The sequence below is a fragment of the Leptonychotes weddellii genome, unplaced genomic scaffold (genome assembly GCF_054177405.1).
Source record: "Leptonychotes weddellii isolate Sample4059 unplaced genomic scaffold, ASM5417740v2 HiC_scaffold_4224, whole genome shotgun sequence".
NCBI lineage: Eukaryota > Metazoa > Chordata > Mammalia > Carnivora > Phocidae > Leptonychotes > Leptonychotes weddellii.
Window position 1 is genome coordinate 1 of NW_028008836.1, and position 11917 is coordinate 11917.

Consider the following 11917-nt stretch of genomic DNA (forward strand, 5'->3'; position numbering starts at 1 on the left):
ACCCGAGCAGTAAACCCCAGCACCTGCCGCCCAGCACCTGAGCCCGAGCAGTGAACCCCAGCACCTGCCGCCCAGCACCCGAGCAGTAAACCCCAGCACCTGCCGCCCAGCACCTGAGCCCGAGCAGCGAACCCCAGCACCTGCCGCCCAGCACCCGAACCCCTCCGTGCGTCCCCCACCCCCAACCACACGCACAAATAGGGACGTCCTACCGTCTGCAAGGCCAGGCCGCTCCGGGTGCATCTCACTGGTGGGGAGCGGCCAGGCCACTGCCATCTGCTCCCGGGCCCGAGGACTCTGCACCGTCATCCACTCCGTTCCCTCCCGAAGGCCGAGGAGAAGCGACTACTGCCTTCCCCTCCGCCGGGCGCCTCCCGAGCCAGCCTGTGTGCCGCGGGGGCAGCTGCGGTCGCAGACCTACGTTTCTGGACACGTCCCCCCACGTCCCGCCTTCGTCAGGTGGCAGGCTCCGAAGCCTGGCCCTTCTCGAGCCGCCTCAGAGCCCATGGCGGTCCTGCGGGTCCTCCGGACCTGGGGAGCCGCCTTCCCACTCCGGGGCTGCTCCCGTCCGCAGAAACAGCGCGAGCACAGTGACCGCTCGGGTCCACAACCGGACGCTCGGCCTCCGCCGCGGGCGTCATTTCCGGTCCGCTCTAGGAACCTGGAGGTTTCTGCGCCTCGGTGGTCGGTTCGCGATGTGACTTCTCCACCCGGGTCTCTCTCTCCTGGGTCGGCCTCCGAAATGGGCCGGGAGGGGTTCGGGCTTGACCGAGAATAGTATAATGAGCCCGATAACCATATCTAACACTTTCAATAATTATCAACTCATGCAGTTTTATTCATGTATAATCCCAGCCCTCATTCCCCTCATTTACACGTTGAAGTAAATCTCAGACCTGAATAACTTCAGCTCAGCCTGGGGTAAGGTAAGGCGAGTGAGTACCTGCCTTGGGCACAAAACTGAGAAGCCTTACCAAAAAGCTTGGCAAACGAAAAAATATTTTAAAGCGATATTTTTTAAAAATAAAAATCAATGCAAAAGATCCATAATGAAGACAGTATCCAAGCTTTTAGTAGGGAATCAGTATTACTGATTTTTCCTTTTGCCTCAGGCTCCAATATAACTGGCATAGGACTAATATTTAAGTACGTACCTCTAAAAAATAAGGAAAAAATATAAATAAACAAAAATAAAAGATAAGGACTTGAAAAAACATAATCACAATACAATGATCACATCTAAAAATAAAAATAAAGTCAAGTATTCAATTATTGTTCAAATTTTGCCACTTGTTTTATATATTTTATAAATGGGTTCTATAATATATTACAATTATATGTAGATATTATAATGATAATCTGTATAATATAGAATATATTACAAAAAGCATATATATAGATAGATTACACATATACTCTTTAAAAAACAAGCCTTTGAACTTATATGTCTCTCAAGTTCTTTGAATCTATAGTTTTTCTCTCTCTCCTTTTATTTGTAGAAGAAACTTGAGGTTTTCCACAGTCTGGATTTTGTTTCCTGTGGACTTTGAAGAAGGCACACAGCAGAAAACCAGTCTTTCACTCCAGTGAAGAGGAGCAAAAATAGTCTTTCCTTCTGCCCTTCTAAGTTCTCGATGTGAGCCCCCGTAACAAAAGACGAATTAACAGAAAAACACACAACTTTATTTAATGTGTTTTATGTAACACGGGATCCCTCATAAGGAAATGACCCAAAGAAGCAGATAGAGTTGCATGTGCATATACTGAATTGGACAAAGGGCAGTAAAATCAGGAAAATGTGATGAGGCAACGGGGCTGGAGCTAGGATAATTAATTGGGTGAAGTGACTAGGAAGATTAGGGTTAATTTAATAAGATTTCCCTGAGCCTCAACTTTCTATCCTTGAGAATTAGAGTGTGACTTTTCTGGTATAAAGAAGACATCTTTCACATGGGAATTTTATCTCCTACTTTTAAGAATAAGAAGAAAGTTTGGAGTGGTTTTCTTGTATCTGATGCTGTTCAAAAGCCCTTAGCTCAAAGTGATCATTGTGCCAAAGTGTCATATTTTGGGCTGGCATATTCTGCCACCCTTCACCAGTTTCTTCCTTATTTCCTAATGACAAAGCCCACAAATCAGCCAACCTACCTCACAAAAGCAGAATTTCCAGCTGGACCGCCTGAAGCTAGAGATCGTTCTGAGACTAAAATGGGCAGGGGAGGCCAGAGCACCAGACCCTCTTCTTTGCCAGCCTCCTTCAGCCACACGGGTCATCGATCTCTACAGTACTGTGTGTTCACTTGGTTTTAGGGCCTTTGCAGTTGCTGTACTGATGGAGAGGAAGAATTTTCTCTACCCTTCAAGTTTCTTCTAGCTGGTCTAAGAATTAAATTTACATGAGACTGATTAACAGGAGGAAAAAAACCCAGAGTTTCATTATGTACACATGGGGGGAGCAATAATGAGCAAAATTAAAAGCTTCCTTCCACAAGGAAATAAATATTTGTTAAAATTGTACATAATTTCTTTTGATTATTGAGCTGTTTGGGAATCCATATTCAAGCCTCTAAATGTGATATGGCTTAAGAAAGAAAATGCTTTGTTCATACTAGAGAAAATTAAGGATATAATTTCCACTACCTCCTTCCCTGGGTTGGAAAAGCCTACACTTCGTACAATGTTGAGAGATTTCCAGATTCAACTTCTGGCTGGCAGGACCAACTCATTTGAAAATAAGCTTTAATTTTGATGGCGTACAAAGTAGAAAGTGCAATTAGAAATACTCAAGATATACTAAGAAAAAAAGTGCAAATGCAAAACAATGAGTAAATGATTATCTTTTGTGTGAAAAAGAAGAAAAATAATAATCAATATAAATATTTACATATACATGCCCAAGGAAAACCAGTAAGGATAAATGAGGCATTATGGACAGAGATTACCTAGGAAGTGATTTTGAGATGTGGGCTAAGAATAAGGGTGAAAAGGAAACATCTCTATTTATCTTTTTAAAGTTTCTTTTTGAAATACAAAGATATTGGTCATTCTTACTATTAAAGTTTTGGAAGATTTTTTTCTCATTTTTTAGCCTTTTTTTCTTTAGACTGAACTGGGAAATGCAGAATGACCCAGAAGGAGTGATATAAAGGGTCATTCCACAACTGGTTAATTCAGGGATTTCCACCCCCCCCTCCAAAAACAGTTTCTTCACAGGAAAACAAAGCAAGACCAACGCTGTCTGTTGAGTCGGGTCTTTGCTGCCAAGCTGGATCTGCTGGTGAGATGCAGGAGCGCCTGGAGCCGAGGCTGGTACTCGGCTGCGTCCATGTGAGGACCCGACCTCGTCGCAAACCGGCTCAAAGATCCGTCCAATCCGCGCAGCCCGAGGTCGCCATTACGCCCCACGCGCAGCGCAAAAGCACCGCGCCCATGGCCCGTACGGGGATCGAACCCGCGACCTTGGCGTTATTAGCACCACGCTCTAACCAACTGAGCTAACCGGCCAGGATGTTCGTCGTCTCCTCTAAACGCCACTGAAACAGCATTTTTTATTTTATTTTTTAAAAGATTTTATTTATTTATTTGGCAGAGAGACGTCTACAGCGAGAGAGGGAACGCAAGCAGGGGGAGCGGGAGAGGGAGAAGCAGGCCTCCCGCGGAGCAGGGAGCCCGACGCGGGGCTGAAACAGCATTCCGATCTTGAGGTCTATCTTGAGGAAAAGAGAGAATTGTTCCCACCCTTTGCGTCCTTCCCCTCTCGAGGGGCAGAGGGGGGAGAAGGGAGGGAAAAAGTTCCATACTCCGCTTCAAGGCATCACGCTTCTTCCAGGAAAACCTGAGAAGATTCAGGCCAAGGTCCGGCAGCGGGACCAGGTGGCTCCCGGCTCCTGGGGCCTGTTCGCGGCAGGCCAGCTCCGCCCGGACCCTGGGGACCCGGGACCCGCAGCCCCCGCCGCCCCCAGTCCGCCCCGAGGGTCGCCGATGTGGAGCTGCAGCGCGGCTCACCGGACGCGCGGTGGCGCCCGAGTGCGGGGCTGGCGTCGGCGCGCGCACCGGAACCGGGGCGGTCGCCGAAGAGCGTCTGACCCCGCGGGGACCCGGAGAGAGAGCCGGGACCCCCCAAACCAGGCCGAGGGCTGCGGGAGGCAGGGCGTGACCAGAATCAGGGCCGTTATCTGGCCCGGGAGAAACGCCGGGACTGACCCGGGTCGGGAGGCTCAGGAGGACGGCGGGAAACCTCCTCGGAGGTGCGCCCTCTCCAGCCCGCGCCCGACGCACCTGCCGGCAGGTGCGCGCCCCGGGAGGGGCCGACGGAGCCGCCGAGTCCTCTCATCCTCTGCTCTCGCTGCCGCGCTCTGCTGCTCTTCTTCCCGCCACGGCTCTTTCTGAGCGAGGGGTACTAGTATTTTCGGAAGCTTATCGGTCTGTGTACATTCTAAAAACCTTTACCCTCCATTTGTAAGAACATATGTGCACATCTGTGTATTGTATGGTCTTCTTCTGGATAAGCACTGTAGTCTGTAAGATGTTTAGTACTTGATATTCTCGTTTTTTCCTAGAAATGGGAATCATATTCTTTGACTAGCTAAGTTTCCCATTTAGTTTCTAACCTCCCATTCCAGGTACTTGCTTCTAATACCATAAATTATTCTTCTGGTCCTTGAGCACGTTTTAACTAACTTTATACGTCGTTTGAACCAATTAGTAGATATCTTCATATTTTTTGTTGTTCTGTGGCAACACTTCTGTAAGTCTGTAGGGTAGAATATTAATACTACCACTCTTGTTTTACCAGGGCACTTGCTGTGGTAGATGATTTCTGAGTCTGGGCCACATTCAGACTTACTTTGACCTCTAGAGATCGAAGGAGGCATCAGTCACTTGCCTTTGGTCAGGTTGTGGGCAGTTTTATTGGGAATGCTCTTAGCATCAGCAAATGAGAGAGGGTAAGGGAAGCGGGGTTGGCAAGAGGCAGAAGTTGAGCTTGATGTAGTTTAACAGAGGCCTCACTGTTCTCTCAGGGGTATTTGATCATGGAATGGCCCTTCAGAAATGTCCTGCCTTGAGTCCAATAGGAGGGGGGGAGGCCTTTATACTCTTCCATCAACCAGTCTTGGATGTGAGCACCCCCAATGGTGGGTGTAAATTTGAGCAAGGTGCCTCTTCTGTTGAGGACAGTTCCCAGAGACCAACCCAGTTGTGAGCCAGCGGCAGTCAACATTTCTGAAGTTGAGAAATGAGTGCCACCATCCTTAAGCGCCATCTGACAGGTGCAAACATATCCTCACAGTTCTTTTGGCAACCGTGTGTCAGACACCTGTTGATTTTGACCAGTAGCATGTACTTTTCCACACTAATAGAGGAGAGCATAGGTGTGGTTAAAACAAAATGGTGGTTAGTATAAAGTCAATTCATTTTCCCTTTTGGGCTCAACAAAGGGCTCTGTCCCTGCCACCAGAGTTTATAGTCTGGCGAATCTAGGGGTGTCCACATTGAAACACTGATCCGAGAAGAGACAGTCATCTCAATCCAGTCCCTATGTTCATCCTTCCAAAAGAACATTCTTCTTTGGTTTTGACTGAGACAATGTCTATTCTTTTTTGTTTTTGAAACATCTGGTAAACTAGTTACTAAGCTCATTACAGTTGAAGTGTGTGAAATCATACTCAAATAAGATGCAATTGGTGGGGCTACTGTGCTTGGCTCCGTGGCTTAGCTGGTTAAAGCGCCTGTCTAGTAAACAGGAGATCCTGGGTTCGAATCCCAGCGGGGCCTGTTCTCCTGCTTTCTTCCTGGCTTTTGTGATTTAACCTCCTATGTTTTCTCTAGGTGAGTAGGAACGAACTTGAATTTACACTGGATGAATCTTGTAATACTCAGGCCCTTGAGAAGCATTCCCAACATATATACCAAGAGTAATTTAAGGACTCAGAATATTTGTCCTAGTCATGATATTTGCAGTAAGTGAGTAGCCTAGCTGAGGTTTGCCCCTTTGTCCAGCATTTGAGATCAAGTGACAGAGACTCAACCACTTTAACAACATGCCCTTTCAGATATTCTTTGTATTACTAAGAAAGGATTAATTTCTTGTTGATTGCTGAGCATCTGGGAATGCAAAGATGTTAGAGGACTATTTTTTAAAACTCCTTAAAGTGAATTTGAATCTAACAGATGACATCATGTAACTCCGGAAGCACTGAGTGGTTAACAGCACTAAATGATAAAAGGTGGCTACTCTGTGAGACAGTTTTAACCATGTCCTGGACATTCACAGTTGTGTCTTTGCTGAAGGGAGTTCTCTGTAATGGAAATGCTATTTCTTTCCTGACACAAGTTATTCTTTATTCAAACCACCTCCCCTATTAAATGTTCCCTGGCTTGGGATCCTCAGACAGATCTCTCCTCTTTTGTGCTATTAAAGTAGGCGTGCTGTTGTTTTAGACCAGCTGTGTGGTTCTTTCTTCTTCATGTCTAGCTATTCATTGGTGAAGTTGGGCAATTGGATAGTTTGGTGAATTCACCTGAACGAAATGTCCATTAAAAAGTGAAAGGTACAGCATGGCCACAATGAGAAATGTCAGGGAAAGGGAAATGGTTAGGAAATATGTCCACTTGGTGTCTAACCAGGAAACTTTAGGTTTGAAACAAATGTGATAATGACCACACTGTGGATAACTACTTCCGGAAATCATTACTCTGCAGACTCAGCTGAGATCTTCTGGATTCATCTGTCCCTGTTACCTGTTATCACAGTTTCTTCTCTGTATTGGGATTGTTTAATGCTGAGTCTGTGTCTACAATTCCACATACACAGCACATCAAACTTAGGAGTGTCAAACACTCCTAGGTGGTTAAGTTTTAAGTTCTTGAGTCTTGTACCTACACATGATTGCAACTGGAAGAATCTCAAGCATCTTGGTGCTTTCCAGGGCTGATGTTCACATCTTGACTCATTGCAGAGTCTCTGGAGTTGATCCTTCATCCTTCAGAATTTCTTCATCAACTCTAAACCTCTTGATTGCCTGCCTGGAGCTAATCTCCCCAAATATCCACATCTAAGACAGATCTCTCCCTAGCTTCAAACTCACATCTCAGTCTCCACTTGGATTTTATATAGGTACCACTAACACAGTACACCATAAACTCAACTAACATCAATCCCATTGGAAACCTGTGGTTAACTTTGATTCCTCCCACCATCAAATCATCACAAAGTCTGTTGACTTTGCCTTCAACATGAGTAAGATGTCTTTCCCTTCTGTCCTTCTTTTGGTCTCTATTTGGGTCTTCAATATCTCTTCTTGACCATAATCTATAATAGCCTCCTCTTGTTCCCCCCTGTCTTCAAGATTGGTCATCAAAGCCATTCTCGACATGTGTATTCTACAGTAGTTAAGTGTAGTGTCTTTTAAGTGCTAACTAGGTCAAGTTGATCAGTTACTAGCTATGGTTCAAATCCTCTATATCCTACTTACTTCCCCTTTTCTTTCAGCTTCTCATCAGCTACTCAAAGGAGTCTTTAAAATCACCAACCATAGTTGTGGTTGTTCTATTTCTTGTTTTAGTTTTCTCAGTTTTGCTTCATATGAGAATAAGTCCTCTTGGCGAATTGTTCATTTTATTGTTATTGAATGTGTCTCTTTATCTTTATGCCCTGCTTTTAAGCAGACAGAGAGTCTTTAGTACCCTAGGGTCTGATATTGATATATATCCGATATTGATATGATGGTTCATTTTTTCAAGGTATATCTTCCCTCACCACTCTACTTTCAACCTGTCATCTTTATTTGTCTTATGTGTCTCTTGTAAGCAGGGTACAGGTGGCTCCTGTTTTTCTTTGTTTTATTTTACTATTTAGCCTGCCAATCTCTGCCTTTAATTATGTGTTTATCTCATTTACATTAAATGCAATTATTTATATTTGGATTTAAGTCCATCATCAAGTTAATTGTTTTCTATTTGTCCCACTTGTTTTTTCTCTTTTTCTGCCTTTCTTTGATTTAATATTTATTATTCCATTTAATCTTTGTTTAACCTAAAATGTATTCTCTTTTCTCCCCAGCTGCTTTTAAGATTTTTTAAATTTTGATTTTCAAGCATTTCAATATAATTTAGGTAGTTACAATTTTCTTTATGGTTAATCTGGCTGTCATTTTCTGAGTTTATTGAATCGATGCGTTGATGTGACTTTTTTTTTCATTGAGCTGTGTCCTTAAGATTAGTGCATTTTAATTATGTAAATTACACTTTGATTCTTTTTAAAAAAAGAAATCTTGGGGCGCCTGGGTGGCTCAGTCATTGAGCGTCTGCCTTCTGCTTCTCCCTCTCCCACTCCCTCTGCTGTGTTCCCTCTCTCACTGTCTCTCTCTCTCTGTAAAATAAATAAATAAAATCTTAATAAAAAAAGAAATCTTCACTGATGACATCTACACTCCAAGAATTAGCAGTCCAACTTCTCTCCTCATATTCAGATTTAAATATACCTTCCCCTCTTTGGAAGGCACAACCCGTATTTTCTCTCATCTGGCCCACATATTCCCTTTTAATCTAATTTATTTCCATACCCTGCTTCAAATCCTTGGATATCCTCCCACCACCAACATCATGCCCACTCCATTCAGCTCCCAATGAAAAAATCCCCTTTCTAACTTCTCTGCATCATATTTCATCATACTCTTTTCATCTATGAAGTCTCCGATCTGGTGTCACTTTCTCTAGAAAGCCACCAGGGCACTGGGGTAGTTTCCAGTTTTTTGGCTGTTCTAAACAGGCTTCTCTGAACATTATAGTAGATATATTTGGCAAGAGCATTTCTACTGGTATATGACAGTGTTAACTTCGTAAAGGGAAATCCCTCCAGAAAAAAGACCTGGGGCATCAAGAAATACTAACTTTTACCATAGGTTTCCCCCATGGGGTTTCCGTAGTGTAGTGGTTATCACGTTCGCCTAACACGCGAAAGGTCCCCGGTTCGAAACCGGGCGGAAACACATGCTTTTTGCTTCTGAGCCTATTTCCTTTTAGCCATGAACTTGTACTTTCTTTCGAGGGTCTCGAAAAAAACGCGAGTATTTGAGACCCTGAAATATGCCACTTTAGCATAAGGATGATTTTGAGCTGAGAGCTGTTAAGAAAAAGCAAATAGGAAGGGCTCTCTGTCTTTCTCTGTCTGCTTAAAAGCAGGGCATAAATGTCCGTTTGTGAAGGTTTTCCCCTCCCGTCTCTCATGACAGAGGAGGAGAACTACCCTGATCACTAGAGATGGAAAGTCAGCACCAAGATGAGTCTGCAGAAACAAATCCTGCTAAAATAATCCCCACTTCCATTAGTTTCCCCATATAGTTACCTTCCCACAAATGTTGTCCCTAGAAGCCCAAACTCCCCTTTTCTTTGTCTACCTACTTCCCTACAATGTTGTTAAAATGGTATGAAATCTTTTGAGTCTAACTGCCTCTTTGGGTTCTCGTTTCTTTCCTGGGAAGCCTTCATGAATGTAAAATTAAAATAAAAAATATCCACATCAACAAAATTTGTAAACTTTTTCTCCTGTTAACCTGTCCTTTGTCAGTTGGACTCATAGGCCCCTGCTACAAACCTAACAGAATAGAGGAAAAATTCTTCCTCCTTACATATGGAAATTGTGAAGATCAGGGCTTTGGGAATTTGAAGAAAATACACACATATCCAAAAAGATGTTAAGGATGAAGCATGTAATGTGGAGCCAGGAGTACTTGCATTTGAACCATAATTCACAAGGTTCCACACAAAATAAATAAGGTGCATAGTGTGTGAAAGGACCATGAGTGATATGGAGAAAAATAAAGCAAAGAATGGGGAGGAATCCTGGAATGAGGGGAGTGTAGGGCTTAGATATAATGTTCAGGCTGTGTTTCCTGATAAACTGATATTTGAGAAAGCACCTGAAGTAGGTAAGGGGCTGGGTCATACATATATCAAAGCAAGAATAGTCCAGCAAGGGGTGCAGTGGGAGAAATGAGATCTTGGGCAACTCAGCAACCCAAGTGGGGGCTTTGGCATTTACTCTGATGAAATGAGATGTTGTTGAGTTTTGAGCAAAGCTGTGCTCCAAGTGTTTTGGGTTCACAAAGATCTCTCTGGTTGCTTATCATTGAGTGTTTTGTAAGGACGGAAGAAGGGAAACCTATTAAGAGATTTTTGCAATATCCCATGTCAGAGATGAAGATGTGGTGGTCCAGGGTGATAGCAGTTAGGTGGTGAGAAGTTGTTCGGATCTAGATGCATTTTGAGGGGAGAGGAAACGAGAATCCCCTCACATATGTGGAATGAAAGAATAACTGAAGTCAAGGGTGTTGCCAAGATTTTTGCGTAAATATCTGAAAAGTTGAAATTGCCATTAAGTGAAATATGGAAGCCTGGGCTTGGAGAAGTTTTTGAGAGGACACTCAGGAACCAGTCATCCTCTCTCTAACACGCTACATGGTAAATGACATGTACCTGTCTTCACTCTAATGAATGAAGGGCTCAGAAGAGGGGCTGTGATGGCCGAGTGGTTAAGGCGTTGGACTCGAAATCCAATGGGGTCTCCCCGCGCAGGTTCAAATCCTGCTCACAGCGTTGTGCTTTTTGGTGTGGGGCCCACCCCTTGAAGCTTCTGCAAAATTGAATGGCTCCCCGCCCAGCACCGCAGAGACAGCTCTTAAGCGCCAGTTCCAACTTATAACTCAAATCCTTTAGGAGGGCAGCGCCCCCTAGTTACGAGTTCCATCGTCTTTCATCGTCTGGGTGCCAGCTCAGTGACCCCACTGTTCACACCAAGCTTCGGACTTGGAGCACTCAAAAACACTGGCTGGTGGAGGGGAAGTTGTTAAATCTGGTGAGTGCCTGAGCACAGCAGCAAAGAGAACACAGGAGATGTTGAAATGTGGGGGAATAGATGCCCTTTCTGATCATAGAGCCAGCAGCTTCCTTAAAGGCATTCTCAGGCAGTAATCTTTAGTGTTTGTACTGACATCAAAGGCTGGTGAGAGCCATAAAAAATTTAGGATAATACTCCATCATATTTGCCAAGTGCTCTTTGAAGCACTTTTTACAAATAAGGAAATTGAGGCACAGAGAGGATATATTTGGACTTCTGACTTTGCCTTTTCAAGCCCATATGAAACCTCGTCCCCTCAGCGGACTAAACCTCTCTTTTATAAGCACTTTTGCATTTGCAGCTCTTTTGAAGAGCTAAGTAAAATTTAAGCCAATTTTGTATTTGTTAGTAAATGAGTTCCTGGTTTCCAAGTTTCTTTGTCAAATGCCATTCTTAAAATGTATACTTCTATTGAATTCTTGCCTCCTTATTGCATTTTGTGGGCAGATGAATATTATGGGTGGGGGAGGGCAGTAACGAAGAGCTCAAAACTAGGCACTAATATAAACTGGGTAAGGAGTGAAGAGAGAACGTGGAAACTGAGTCCATGGAGATACGTTCAAGTAAAACAACAAAACAAAAATAAAACCAACAGCTACTAAGCACCAAACAAGTTTCCAAAGCATACAGTCAGAAAATAAGTGAAGATTGACCTATTTTCAATGAAAACATTTTATGTAAATGTGGATAATGCAAACCAGTCACAAAATAAATTATGCTTTCCCAGAATTGGTACAGATTTTGTTCCTAATCCCTGTCTAAATTAAAAAATCAACCACTTCTTCGTCTGATATGAATTGTGTATAGTAATAGAAAAATACAAGTATTGATAGCTTCATGACAGGTGCGGGCCAGTGGCGCAATGGATAACGCGTCTGACTACGGATCAGAAGATTCTAGGTTCGACTCCTGGCTGGCTCGCTGAGTTCACTTTTTCTTCACACTTTCTAGGTACTTTTTTTTTTTTTTTTTTTTTAACAAAGCATTGAAGCAATCCTTAAAGTCTTTCGAATACACTTT

At 43.6% G+C, this 11917-nt stretch overlaps 5 non-coding genes across 5 annotated transcripts; 4 read left to right on the plus strand and 1 right to left on the minus strand.

The window, feature by feature from the left end:
• Positions 1-3430: 3430 nt before the first annotated feature.
• Positions 3431-3504, minus strand: TRNAI-AAU (transfer RNA isoleucine (anticodon AAU)). Its single transcript has one exon. It is a non-coding gene; the product is annotated as a tRNA-Ile (tRNA).
• Positions 3505-5701: 2197 nt separating this feature from the next.
• TRNAT-AGU (transfer RNA threonine (anticodon AGU)) lies at positions 5702-5775 on the plus strand. Its single transcript has one exon. It is a non-coding gene; the product is annotated as a tRNA-Thr (tRNA).
• Positions 5776-8917: 3142 nt separating this feature from the next.
• On the plus strand, positions 8918-8990 carry TRNAV-AAC (transfer RNA valine (anticodon AAC)). Its single transcript has one exon. It is a non-coding gene; the product is annotated as a tRNA-Val (tRNA).
• Positions 8991-10514: 1524 nt separating this feature from the next.
• On the plus strand, positions 10515-10596 carry TRNAS-CGA (transfer RNA serine (anticodon CGA)). Its single transcript has one exon. It is a non-coding gene; the product is annotated as a tRNA-Ser (tRNA).
• A 1149-nt stretch (positions 10597-11745) lies between these two features.
• TRNAR-ACG (transfer RNA arginine (anticodon ACG)) lies at positions 11746-11818 on the plus strand. The gene has a single exon. It is a non-coding gene; the product is annotated as a tRNA-Arg (tRNA).
• The last annotated feature ends 99 nt before the right edge of the window (positions 11819-11917 follow it).